This window comes from Dromiciops gliroides, chromosome 1, assembly GCF_019393635.1.
Source record: "Dromiciops gliroides isolate mDroGli1 chromosome 1, mDroGli1.pri, whole genome shotgun sequence".
NCBI lineage: Eukaryota > Metazoa > Chordata > Mammalia > Microbiotheria > Microbiotheriidae > Dromiciops > Dromiciops gliroides.
This window is the reverse complement of record NC_057861.1, coordinates 263,467,854-263,481,480: the sequence shown is the minus strand read 5'-3', so window position 1 is coordinate 263,481,480 and position 13,627 is coordinate 263,467,854. Positions and strand designations below refer to the sequence as shown.

At 35.4% G+C, this 13,627-nt stretch overlaps 1 protein-coding gene across 1 annotated transcript in view; it reads right to left on the bottom strand.

The window, feature by feature from the left end:
• Window positions 1–13,627, bottom strand: part of RP1 (RP1 axonemal microtubule associated) — a 715,393-nt gene that overhangs the window by 142,947 nt on the left and 558,819 nt on the right. The gene's annotated exons all lie outside the window — the stretch shown is intronic.

Below are 13,627 nucleotides of genomic sequence, written 5' to 3'. Positions count from 1 at the left end.
TCCAGAGCTCACACATGTGTAAATAACTGGCTTCCTTCAAAATTCAGCTCTAATACCACATTCAAAGAAGACTTTGCCCAGGCTGCCTGACCCTTCTGTCTTTCTCATCTAGGTTACCTATCATACATACTCCATATGTATTTTGTATATTTATTTTATGCCATCTCCCCAATTACAATACAAACTCTTTGAGACAAGGGGCTGTCTTTTTTATTGCTTGTATTTGCAATTAGCATAGTGCCTGACACATAGTAAGCATTAAAGAAATGTTTGTTAATTGTTGACAAATTTATTGTCTGTCTTCCTTTTTCACCTCAGGTCTTGGCACAGTCAGAAGCAAAAAGCAAACACTTAAATTCTTGTTATTTGTAGTGGCAGCATACACAAGGCAGGGCAAACTAGAGTTCTTTGCTGGCCAGATTAAAGGAGGAAAGAATATTGTTGGATAGAAGGCAGGAAGGCCATCAGGGAAGACTTCATTGAGGAAATCTCATGGGAGATATACCTTAATAAATAGGATTTCAAGGGCAAGGGTAGGGTTGCATGGCATGGCAGCATTAGGGAACAATAGGAGTAATATCATTGAGGTGTTACATCAAAGAAGCATTTAGGAGATGTAGAGTATTTCTGTTTGACTGAAATTGAGAATGCATAAAATGGCACAACCAGGAAAAAGGCACAAAATGTAGACTAGAGATGGTAGAGGGCCTTGAAAGCCAAGGTATGAAGCTAGAATATAATTTGAAAAGTAATGGGGGGAGCAGCTAGATGGCACAGTACATAAAGCACTGGTCCTGGATTCAGGAGTACCTGAGTTCAAATCTGGCCTCAGACATTTGACACTTACTAGCTGTGTGACCCTGGGCAAGTCACTTAATCCCCATTGTCCCCAAAAAATGAAAAAAACAAAAAAATGAAAAGTAATGGGGCAGCTAGGTGGTGCAGTGGATAAAGCACTGGCCCTGAATTCAGGAGGACCTGAGTTCAAATCCAGCCTTAGACAGTTAACACTTACTAGCTGTGTGACCTTGGGCAAGTCACTTAACCCCAATTGCCTCACCAAACAAAAAAAAGTAATAGGAAGCCATCAAAACATTGTTTAAAGAACAACAACAATTAGAACTGAGCAGAAAAGTCATTTGGGAGCAGTACAAAGGATGGTTTAAAGTAGGGAGAGAGAAGAGTCAGGAAAACTGACAGAAAAAACTGACAGAAGAATCAAGAATGATTTTGAGATTTAGAGGAGCAACAGATCATTTTTGGTAGAAAGCAATAAGGGAAAGTTTCACAAAGAGCATTAAATCTGGAGTCAGGAAAACCTAAGTTCAAATCCAGCCTCAGACATTTACTGACTGTGATAATGGGCAAGTCACTAAACCTCTCTCAACCCTAGTTTTTTCACCTGTAAAATGGAGTTAATGTTGATTGTCCCCCAGGATTTTTGAAACGATAAAATCAAATGTTTGCAAAGCACTAGAATTTTTCATCAATATTTTAAAATGATTTTTTATAGTATTAGCCTGTGAAGAGGCTTTCAAATCCTTTTACAGTTGGTTAGCTATACCTTTCGCCAGCAAATTTGATAAGCATACCATCCAGATCAATGAGGCTTTCATCCAAATTGATTCTTTAAAATTGTTTCACAGCATGGGGCAGAGACAGATGCTCTAGTAGAGACATCTCTCCAAGTTGACACCAATTAGTCAATTGACTATCTTTGAGTCTGATCATTCAATCATGTTCCAAAACCACCTAATTGGATTAGCACTTTATATGGGGATTAGATTCTGCAGTCAGCATATAATTTGATAAATTGCTCTCTTTCTCTCTCTGTATAGAGCAATATATTTCACCTATGCCAAAGGCACTTATGAGGAAGCATGATATGTAGTGAATAGGGAGCTACCCTCAAAGCCAGGAAGACTTAGGTTTAAGTTCTATCTTTGGTATGTACTGGTTGTAAGACTGTGGATGAATTATTTAATATTTCAGTGTCCTATACTACTATATAAGACAAGTTGAAGAGAAAGTATAAATAAACCTTTACTGGTAGAAGGAGTTTCCATATCTGGGAGTGATCTATGTCAATGAAATTACAGGTACATTTCCGATTCCTATGCCTCTCAATGCATTCATAATATGACTTCATTGTGTGATCCAGCCCACATATATCTACCTTGTCCATAAGGATATATAATGAGACTTTTTTAATGTATTGCTAATATCTATAGTATTCGCTGGTCTACCCGTTATGAAGGAAAAAGAGGAATAAAAGGAAGCCATGCTGGGTCAAAAAATTAGAGTCAGTATTACTGGCATATACCTTGAAGAATCAATCTTTTTTTTTTTTTGAAAACTAGGATTCTTCCTATAACTAATTTCACAAAACTTTTCCAATTTGTTACAAACATTTTTATCATGACCTTTTCACAGATTACTGATAGCATTTCAGTAATTACATCCTTTGTTTCTTTTGGTATCCTAGCATGTAGTTCATCTATCCAGATAATAAACTTACAGAAGGTAGCTAAGTACTCTCCTGCTATCTCTTCATTTATCTTGAATTTTGTCTCTTTTTTGCCATTTTTATCCTTCCCTTCCTACGTTAGATTGTTCTTCTTGATTAAGACAACCAGGAAACCAAAAATTAGGTAATTTTGCCTTCTCACTGTCTTCCCCTATACACATCAAGTAGCATTCCTTTCTGTTCTTTGTTCTTTTTTTTTTTTCCAACTTGGTTGAAAAGTTATGTTTATTATGCTGAGCATTCATTGACAGTCTCAGTTCATTCTAAGTTTAAATTCTTCAGAAACTAGGTTCATAAAACCACAATAATCTTTTGCATTAATCTTTAATTATTTCCCTTTTGTGTTCCATCTTTGAGATACTTTGTTTATTTTATTAATATCTTTTGTTGTTACGTCACCTGCATCTCCCAGTATATACCTCCTTTCCCCTTCCCAGAGATCTATTCCTTACCAGAAATAACAAAAAGGTAAAAACACAAGTTCAGAAACATTAACCCATACATCAACCAAGTCTGATATTTTATGCAATGTTCCACACGTACATAACCCCCTATTTCTGCAAAGAAGAGAGAGCTATACCTTTTTCATATTCTTACTTGAGACCAAGCTGAGCCATTATAATTTTATAGCATTCAATTTCATGTGTGTGTGTGTGTGAGAGTGTAAGTGTGTCTTTCCAGTTATACTACATGGGCATTTTATTATATGTCTAGCTTAGCTTAATTCAATTTCGATCAATTGATAGAAATTCCAATTTTTCTCTGTATTTACCAAATTCACAATTTCTTACAACATAGTAACATTCCATTATATTTAGGCATCACATCTCATCTAATCATTTTACAGTTGATGGGTATATGCTTTAAAAAAAACAGTTAGTTGATGAGTTATCTGTTTAGGCACATTAGTCTTTTTAGAACATCTATCTTTTTCTTGCTCAAAATCATTCCTTCTCAGTTTTAAGAATTTAATTTTTAAGAGCATCCTATTCCTCTTGGATTAATTTACCCTGTAGAATTTTAGGTAGGCCATATGATTATAACTTTTCTTTGAAATCTGGTCCTGCTACTCCCCGCCCCCCCCCCCAAAAAAAAAACATCCTAAAATGCACACCACGCTATGAGTCATTTTATCTTCTATTGCAGGCTCTCAGATGGAATGGTCACTTCCTCCCAAAGTTCCCATCATTCTTATTTGGCACCCAGTTTCTACTTACTGGTTAGAATTTCATCTAAAAACAGTTCTACTTCTTACTTTTTATGACTTTTGAAGGATGAAATTTTCATTAAGGAAAGTCTATTTATTAACTGCTTTGCTTTATTATAGTGAAGTTTGTCATATGTCCAGGTAGTCAAAAACTATGATCCACATTATAATCCTTTATTCCATGTTACTTATCCACTTCATTAACTCCTCATCCATTTCCTCCTTTTAATTGCATGGTCCATCTTATGCACCTATTTGATTATTGTTATTGTTTTTCCTCCCATTAATTCTTATTCAAATATTTATCACTGTGTTTTCTCTTTCTAGATCATGGATATCTTCACATTGACTGATCTTCAATCTGTAATAATAACTAGCAGTTACCTAGCATTTTAATGTTTCCAAAAAACTTTACATATTATCTTACCCAGCATTCAATTTCATGTGTGTGTGTGTGTGTGTGTGTGTGTGTGTGTGAGTGAGTGTAAGTGTGTCTTTCCAGTTATACTACATGGGCAATATCAAATAGACTGTATGTAGCAGAAATAGAATTTGGAATTGAGTCAATATCTGAAGAGTCTTTTGAAACAAAGGTCATGGCTCTTTCCTTTCTATAATATTTAAATTCCTGTCTGCTAATAATTTACTTATCCTCTCTAGGCACCCTCTCATCAATATACAATGTGCTTCTGACCTGAAAAAGAACAAAACAGTCAGAAGCTACAGATTTGTGCTATTGAAAAGAACCAGAAACTTTAAACCAATCACTTTACTGTATTAGGCCACTGCCAACAGTGGAAGAAATTAGGGATTCAAAGTTGTCAACATGGTGGGTAAAGAGAATAAAGCATAACCAGAGAGACAAAGCAGGACTGAGGGAATAATAAGTGCTAGCAATGATCGGCTGCACAAGTGTGTGCGCACACACTGTGTACATATCCCTACATCTAAGCACATATATTAGAAAGAAGATGAAGAATTACAGTAAGAAACATGAATAGCACAACAAAATAAGTCTATTCCTGGACCATGGACCACACTTTAAGCTTATTAATAGTGGTAAAGATATTAAGGGAGATGTATTGGCTTAAAGGGCTAGACCTGAGAGGTCACTGGTATATAGAGGTCAATTGGTATATTGCCTATAGAGAAATTTCTTCTTCCAATGTGGAATGCCAACTTCTCTTCAACTTAAAATTTTCTCCATAAATCACAGGATTTAGAATTAGAAGAAAGCTTAGAAAACATCTAGGTTATCTTCATATTCATGGGGTAGGTGAGGAAACAGATGTCCATAGACATTCAATAATTTCCTCAGGGTCACAGCAGTGATAAATTGCAGAGGTGGGCCTGGGGCCCAGGATCCTATCCTTGCAGGTACCAGGATTAGAAAGTAGGTGGCTCAGTGGATAGAGTTCTGGGCCTAGAATCAGGAAAATTCATCTTCCTGAATTCAAATCTGACCTCAGACACTTTCTAGCTATGCAACCCTGGGCAGGTCACTTAACCCACTTTGCATCAGGTCCCAATCTGTAAAATAAGCTGGAGAAGGAAATGTTAAACCACTCCAATATCTTTGCCAAGAAAACTCCAAATGGGGTCACAAAGATTTGGACACAACTGAAAAATGACTGAACAACAACAAAAAACATATTACTTGGATCCCATGGTCTTTCCATAATGCCACATGGCCCATCCCTTGTTATTTTGGGGGACCTCAGTAATAAGTAATTTTCAATGACTGAAAAGAAAATAAAAATGATGGAAGCAATTGCAGTATTTGTGTAAGTATGAATGATATTTAAATAGGATTGTAAGATTAGCTCAGTCTCACTCACTAGGTTCCTCTATTTCACTCTGGAACCACAGAGATATTGGTCTCACTGCCTCTTAAAATGAAAAATTGGTGGCACTGTTGGGAAAAGGTAATCTATTGCATTGTTAGGTATAATTCTAAATTGGTTAAAAATGGACACCAATCTATAAAAACATATCAGGAGTTACAGACCTATTTATAAGACTGCACAGAGAATCATACTTTCGGCACTCTTAGATTCTCATATACATTTTCAAATTTTGAATGAGGGCTAAAGCAATAACCCAGATGACTTATATCAAAAATATTTTCATCCTAATTGTCTAGATAATTTGGATGAAAGTAGTTCTTGGCCTGGATTATTCAGATAATTACCTCAATTCTTTACTTCACTGTGTTTTTGTAAGACACAGCCTATGTGTAGGTGGATATATGGGTGTATGTGTGGGTGACATAAAAAAGACCAGATGGATGGAAGAAGCAGATTAAATCTCACTAGTTGCCAACCACTCAACCATCCAGGAAGGACTAAAAGACCAGAAATGAAAAAAAGAGGGGAGGGGAAAGACTCATTTAGTCATTTAGTCCAAATTCTCTTTACCCACCCCCGAACGGCTGTCCAGTGTTAAGTTTGCTTCATACAAAGCACACAGAAGGAGGGAAAGGAAAATGGTAAAAAAGGAATTATTTTTAACTACAGTTCAATCTTCTTTGCCATATCTGCTTTGATTTCTCCACACGAGACCTGAAGAAGGAGATGTTGGAGAACATGATGTAAATAACTTAGTAGTTACTTTTTTCAGAAGTCTCATTTTTTCCAGTTGTATTCTAGACAATTTAAAGAAAAAATATTCTTACTTTCTTGTCAGTCTGTAAGACCCTAAACTTTGAAACACTCTCCCAAGATGATTTTTTTCAGCTTTCTATTATTGCTGCAAAGTTCATTGAGACTCATAATTAGCACCATATCTTATCACCATAAGTCATTACATTAGACAATAATGGACAAAATCACTTATTGTTTTCACTTAATTCCCATCAAATTGATCATATTCTTTATTCCAGCCTATTAGTAATATTAGACTTTTGCTTCAGAGCATTGTACTTTTCTTTTACTCATCTAACTTTGCAATGATGTAGTAACTAACATTATTGATATTGGGTTTCAAAGAAGCAGGTTTTAAAGTTACTACCCAAATTTAAACTGAACTTTCTCAGGTATGACCAAATTTCTCACTCACATTAATCTTGGAAAATAGGCCCCCAAAAAGCATTTTAGTTAGTCTCTCAAGTGGATCTCACTGATTTGGATATTTCTCCTCACAATACAGATCACAGCCTATCTAACATAGCCCATCCTTGCCATGAATATACTCCCATGAGTGTTCCACGGTGGGTAGATACAACTTATTGGAGATTTCTGTGACTTTTCCCTTGATATCCCAATGATAGTAATTGATCATTTGAGCAGTCCATTGGTCATTCTTCACTTTTATTGGATGCATGTTACGTCCATCTTCTCTTCCTATGATCAATTTCCCTGATGATATATTTTACTCCTTTTCTTCTTCCAAGTTCCACATTGGTCATATGTTGCAACTAGCTCAAACCTACATATCCCTCTCTATTGGACTCTGTTCTATTCATTTTCCATTTAATATTATTGTTGCATGCCTTTCAGCCAAATAGCAACAACCATTGAATACTGATATTAAAATGATGGGCTTTTGTTTTTTGGAGAAGTTTGGGACCATTAAAGGAGTTTAGCAATTTCTGGAAGTCCATGCATCTTAATCCCTCTTCCTGTTTTGTGATCATATAAACAAAAACATGTCTAAACTTAAGAATCATTATTTGGACTGTTCATCATTTAAATACCCTAGAGAAATCCCCTGTATGGAAGCACCCTCTACCAGCAGGCTAGCACCTTATAATCTTAAAGAATTTCCTAGAAAACTGACAGGTTAAGTGGCTTGCCCAGCAATGTACAGCCAACATGTGTCTTAGACAGGACCTGATTCTCAGTCTTCCTTGTTCCAAGGCCAGCTCTCTATACACTAAACTATGCTGCATTAATTCAATTTCTAAGTGAAAAAGTTCCATGACTTTTGAAATAATTTATAATAATTAGAATGAATTATTTATCTCTGCCAAATGTGAATATTTCAGTTCAACATGCTGGGAGGAGGAAAAACTGTTCTGTGTCTCACATCTAGTCTAATAGTTCACAGATTTTCTTCCGGATAGGAACCTCAGAAGCCATCTAGTCCAACCCCCTCATTTCACAAATAAGGAAGTGAGTTTCTGGGGAGGAAAGTAGGGTGCTTACACTACTTGCTGAGTGCCATACAGGTAGCAAACATCAGAGGTGGAATTGCAGCCCCGGTACTCTGACCCTTTTCAAAAATCACTTAAACTCTCTTTGTCCCAGGCACTCTCTAAAATTTAAAAATACATGGGAGTTCCTCATGTTCATGGGTAGAATTCTTCTTCACATTGGGAGACCCCTACACTAATGAAATTACAGGTCTTGGCCCTATCATGAGCAGAAAAACACGAAAGGTTTTGATCATTCTATTTTAGGGTGGGGGGAAGGAGTAAGTGCTTCTACACAGTAATTATCTAATAAGGATTCATTTATTTGTTCAAGTGTTGTATACAAAAATTTAAAAATGAACTATGGAATTAAAAATAATTTACAGACCTCTTTTCATAAATATTACATGAATTCAATTGTGTTTCTTTCACATCTTTTAAGAAAGTATTCTTTTTATATGCTTGGCCATATTTTATGTCATCTGTTGTCCTATGTGATCCAAGAATAGAGAATTACTGGTCAGCTGTATAAACGGAAGGCTAGGTGAATCAAGGCCATCTTGCTGCTCTACTTCCACCCAACTATACTATAATAATATAATTAAAAGTTTTTGTTGACCGATATTCACTTCACCTAGAAGTAAGTGGGCTGGAGACAACAGTTAGATAGATTTAGGAATCATAATATGACCAGACTTGAAGTACATTACTTATTGATGGTTCACTGTTAACCTAGCAGGAAACCTCCAGTGAATTGTCTCAGGACTCTATTTTTGTCCCCATTTTGGTTAACATTTTTTAGAATGACTTGGATGACCTACATAGGGCAAACATCAAATTGATTGGAGACCTGAAACTAGGAAGGATGGTTAATATAATGAATCAGGATACACCACCCCACCCCACCAAAAAAAAAAAACCCAAAAATCTCAATAGGATGGGTTATTGAGACTAATCAGTTGCAATAATTTAATTAGGAGAAATATAAATCATTCCCTTAACTTAAAAATTAAAAATACAAACACAATATAAGGCCCTTGGATTAAAATCAATAAAACAATACAGTATGGGGAAAATTAGGGAAAAGACTTAAACCCTAAATATTTATCACTGGTATTCAAAAATAAAAGCTAATGCATTAACAGAATTTTAGTGTCTAAAATAAAGTAATATTCTGTTCTGCTTAATTCCACATTTGTTATACTGTGTCCACTTCTCAGCACATTTTAGACAATACACTGACAAACAGGATGGAGTCCAGAGGAAGGCAACCAGAATGGTAAAGGCATTAAAGATCCATGCCATACAAGGATTTGTCAAATGGTTTTCTAGTCTGAATACAAGAACATTTGGGTAGAAAGGGTAGTTGTTAGCAAATATTTGAAGGGGTCTAATGGAGAAGAGGGATTACTTTTATTTTACTTGACTCTAGAGGGAAGAACTAAGACAAATTTTGTAGAAATTATAAGGAGATAGATTTCAACTAACTACAAGGACAAATTCAAAATCTAGAAATTAGAGGTCCAAAAAACCAAACTGAGCTAAGGTAATGATTTGCCAGTAAACAGAGGCCTTCAAGCTGAAGGTGAATGTCTTATTAACCATGTGGTTGGTAGATTTCAAGACTGGTATAAGAGTTCGACTAAACAATATGTGATATCTTTTCAATTCTGGGATTTTATGGACCATCCGTTCAGTGTTATAGTACTGTAGCCCTGCTTTATAAGCACAATAATCCCAAAATCATAACACTGCATGATCTGTAGAGAAACTCTAGAAATCTGTGTGTATAGGTTACTTGATTTGGTTCATAGAGCATTCAGGTGAAAAGGCAGAAGAAAGAGGGAGAGATGTAGAGTTTTAGAGGAGCAGTTGCTTTCTCTATCTGGACTCAGAATATATTGTCTGGTGGTGGCACCCAAATCCCCAACTTGTATCCTCTTTCCCCAAGCTTGCATATAGAAAGACCACCAATGGCAGAGGCTCAACTATAGGGAATATGGCCTTTCTGCAGTGAACTGAGTGCAGTTTGGGTGTGGCAGTCCTTTTGGAAATGTTCTCTGCTTCCCAAGGCTCTGAGAAAACAGAGAAGGTACTGATGAATTGTCCTCTCTCCAAGATCTAGATGATCAAATGATGAATGGGCTGCTCCTGACAACTCACCAAACCCATGGAGCTGCATATGGACACTTTATAATCTTGTCCAACATAATAAGAAGGATGAACAAGTAGGGAGAAAAAAAGGATAAATGAATCTAAATTTGTCCTAGGAAATTTTCTCTATTGTATGTACGTGATTTGCCCACATTCACACACATACACAACCAATAGACAAAGAAGCCAGATAACACATTGCATTGCACGAAATTTCCTAGGTTTCTCTATACCTGGAATTCAAACCTGGGCCACAAGTGTAAACTTGCCCTACCTCCGTAGTAGTATATACAGAATCCTACACAATGGCACTATATACTACAGCAGTAATACTGACAATTAATATTCATAAAATTATATATAATGTATATTTTATACACGCATATAATGTGCATACATACATACATAATTTGAGGAGAGAAGGATCCTTTCATCAAATGTCAATGTCACTTGTCACACCTGCCTCTCATGTAAACATATGTATACATATGTATACATATATATATATACATACATAGATTTCAGATTTGCAGAGCATTTATTTTAAAACAACCATGTAAAGTAAACGATTTTAAAATCCAAGTAGAAATTTTATAGAGGAGGGAATAGAAGTTCCTAATGCTTTTCATTTGTGCATGATCACACATGGGCACCTGGATGCTCATGTTGTACCTGAAACACTTGAATAGTTATTGTTCAATTTATAGCCAAATAGAGCTAAAGTCCTTGGAGGCAATCTTTTTCCCACAAATTTCTCCTGCAATCAAATGTTTCTTTTAAATAAGTCCACAGATAATGGAAGATGTATTAACAATTTTAAAAAGGAATGAAAATCTAATCTGCCATATATTTAAAATATAGGTATACCTAAAATGTGCCTGAGGAGGAAGAATGGATTTGCAATAATAAGTTGGATTTGTATACAGGAATACCTGGGTTCAAGTTTCACTTATGACATAGAGACTGTGTGACCCTGAGCAAGTTCCTTAACCTCTCAATCTTATAGCCCTTTGGTATCATTCCAAATTGTCTTCCAGTTTGCATTTTTTTTTCTGGTGAGGCAATTGGGGTTAAGTGATTTGCCCAGGGTCACTTTCAGTTTGCATTGTAAGCAATTCTCTAAGATTATAAATTAGATAGAATGTGCCAATATTCATTGGTAGAAGAAATTTCCTCATCAAAGAATTCCCTTGTGGGGGGTGTGGGGGTGGCAGCTAGGTGGCATAATGGATAAAGCACTGGTCCTGGTTTCAGGAGGACCTGAGTTCAAATCTGGCTTCAGACATTTGGCACTTACTAGCTGTGTGACCCTGGACAAGTCACTTAACCCTCATTTCCCTGAAAAAAAAAGAATTCCCTACATTTTTAAAAAATCATAACTCCATTTCCTATGTCTATAAGCATTTGAGAAAGAGAATGGGCAAGACGGAGCTAGAAACAGAACAAAAATGGACAAAAGAATAATCAAGGTTGGGAAGATGCTAATGAATACCTAAGGTAATACTGACTGAACCCAGTGTAGGGTTATCACAAATCCACAACTCTTTTTTTTCTTTTTACTTTCTTATCATTTTATAGGCAGCAAGGTGTCAGAGTGGATATACAATAGAGGACTGATGTCAAGAAGTTGTAAGTTCAAATCTTGTCTCTGACAATTACTAGTTATTATGATCCTGGTCAAATCATTTAACCTGCCTGCATTTCAATTTTTTCATCTACAAAATGGTGATCATAAAAGCCCCTATTTCACAGTATTATGGTGAGGAGTAAATGAGTTAAAATGCATAAAACATTTTCAAGTCTTTAAATAACAAGGCCTGTTATAATTTGTTGTTAAAGAACAACAAATCATATCATCAATATGATCATCATTTTATATTGCATTGAATATAAAGGCATCTAAGGGAAACAGGTTATTTTTATTTGGTATTCCTCTAGCTCCATTCTACTTTCTTGTTTTGAAAAACCAAGGTAAACAATTCTGGAAAATAGTTTGGAATTATATGAAATAAAAGGGGCTAAAATTTCCATAAGCTATTACTCACAGATCTTAAATTCCAGGCATATACCCCTGGGGGAGGGCAAGTACAGGATATATACCAAAATATTTATAGAAAAATTTTTGTCATAGAAAATAAATGGGATTGCTGTACCTGACCTCAAACTGTATTATAAAGTGCTAATTATCAAAATAATCTGGTACTGGTTAAGAAATAGAGTAGTGGATCAGTGGAATAGAATAGGTACAAATTATACTACAGTAAATCACTATAGTAACCTAGTATATAATAAACCCAAAGATCCAGGCTTTTAGAAGAAAAATCCATTACTTCACAAAAACTTCTGGGAAAATTGGAAAATAGTATGGCAGAAACCAGATATAGGCCAATATCTCACATGATATACCAAAATAAATTCAAAATCGCTGCATATTTACACATAAAGTGGGGTAGAATTGTTTATCTTTCAGATTTGTGGATGGGGGGAGAACTTGGTTTCAAAGAAAATATAGAGAGAATTACAAAGTGTAAAATAGATGATTTTGATTACATAAAATTAAAAAGCTTTTGCACAAACAAAACCAATGCAACCAAAATCATAAGGAAAGCAGAAAACTGGCAAAGAATTTTTGTAACAAGTATCTCTGATAAAGATATCATTTCTCAAATAAAGAACTGAGTCAAATTTATAAAACTACAAGTCATTCCCCAATTAACAAATGGTAAAATGACATGAACAAGAAGTTTTGAGAAAAAGAAATCAAAACTATCTATAATAATATGAAAAAATGCTCCAAATCACTATCAATCAGATAAATGCAAATTAAGTCAACTCTGAGGTACCACCTCACACCTATAGAGTGCCTAATATGACAAAAAAGAAAAATATTGAATATTGGAGGGGATGTGGGAAAACTGGGATACTGATCTACTGTTAGTAGAATTCTGAACTGACCCAACAATCCTGGAAGACAATTTGGAATGATGCCAAAGGGCTATAAAACTGTGGATACCCTTTGATCCAGCAATACAAATGCTAGATTTATATCCCAAAGACATCCCCAAAATGAGAAAAAGGCCTACTTGTAAAAAAAACAATTATAGAAGCTCTTTTTGTGGTGACTAAGAATTGAAAATCAAAGGGATTCCCATCAATTGAGGAATGGCTAAACCAGCTGTGATATATGATTATGATGGAATTTTATTGTACTATAAGAAATGACAAGCAGGATGATTTCAGAAAAATCTGGAAAGGCTTACATGCACTGATGCATAGTGAAGGGAACAGAAGCAGTACAACATTATACACAGTAAGAGCAATATTGTTTGATGAACATCTGTGAATGATTTAGCTATTCTCAGCAATATAATAATCCAAGGCAATACCAAAGGACTAATGATGAAGCATACTATGCAGATCCAGGGGAAAAAAATGATATTGATTAAATACAAACTGAAGCATGCTTTTTCTTCTTCCTTCCTTCCTTCCTTCCTTCCTTCCTTCCTTCCTTCCTTCCTTCCTTCCTTCCTTCCTTCCTTCCTTCCTTCCTTCCTTTCTTTCTTTCTTTCTTTCTTTCTTTCTTTCTTTCTTTCTTTCTTTCTTTCTT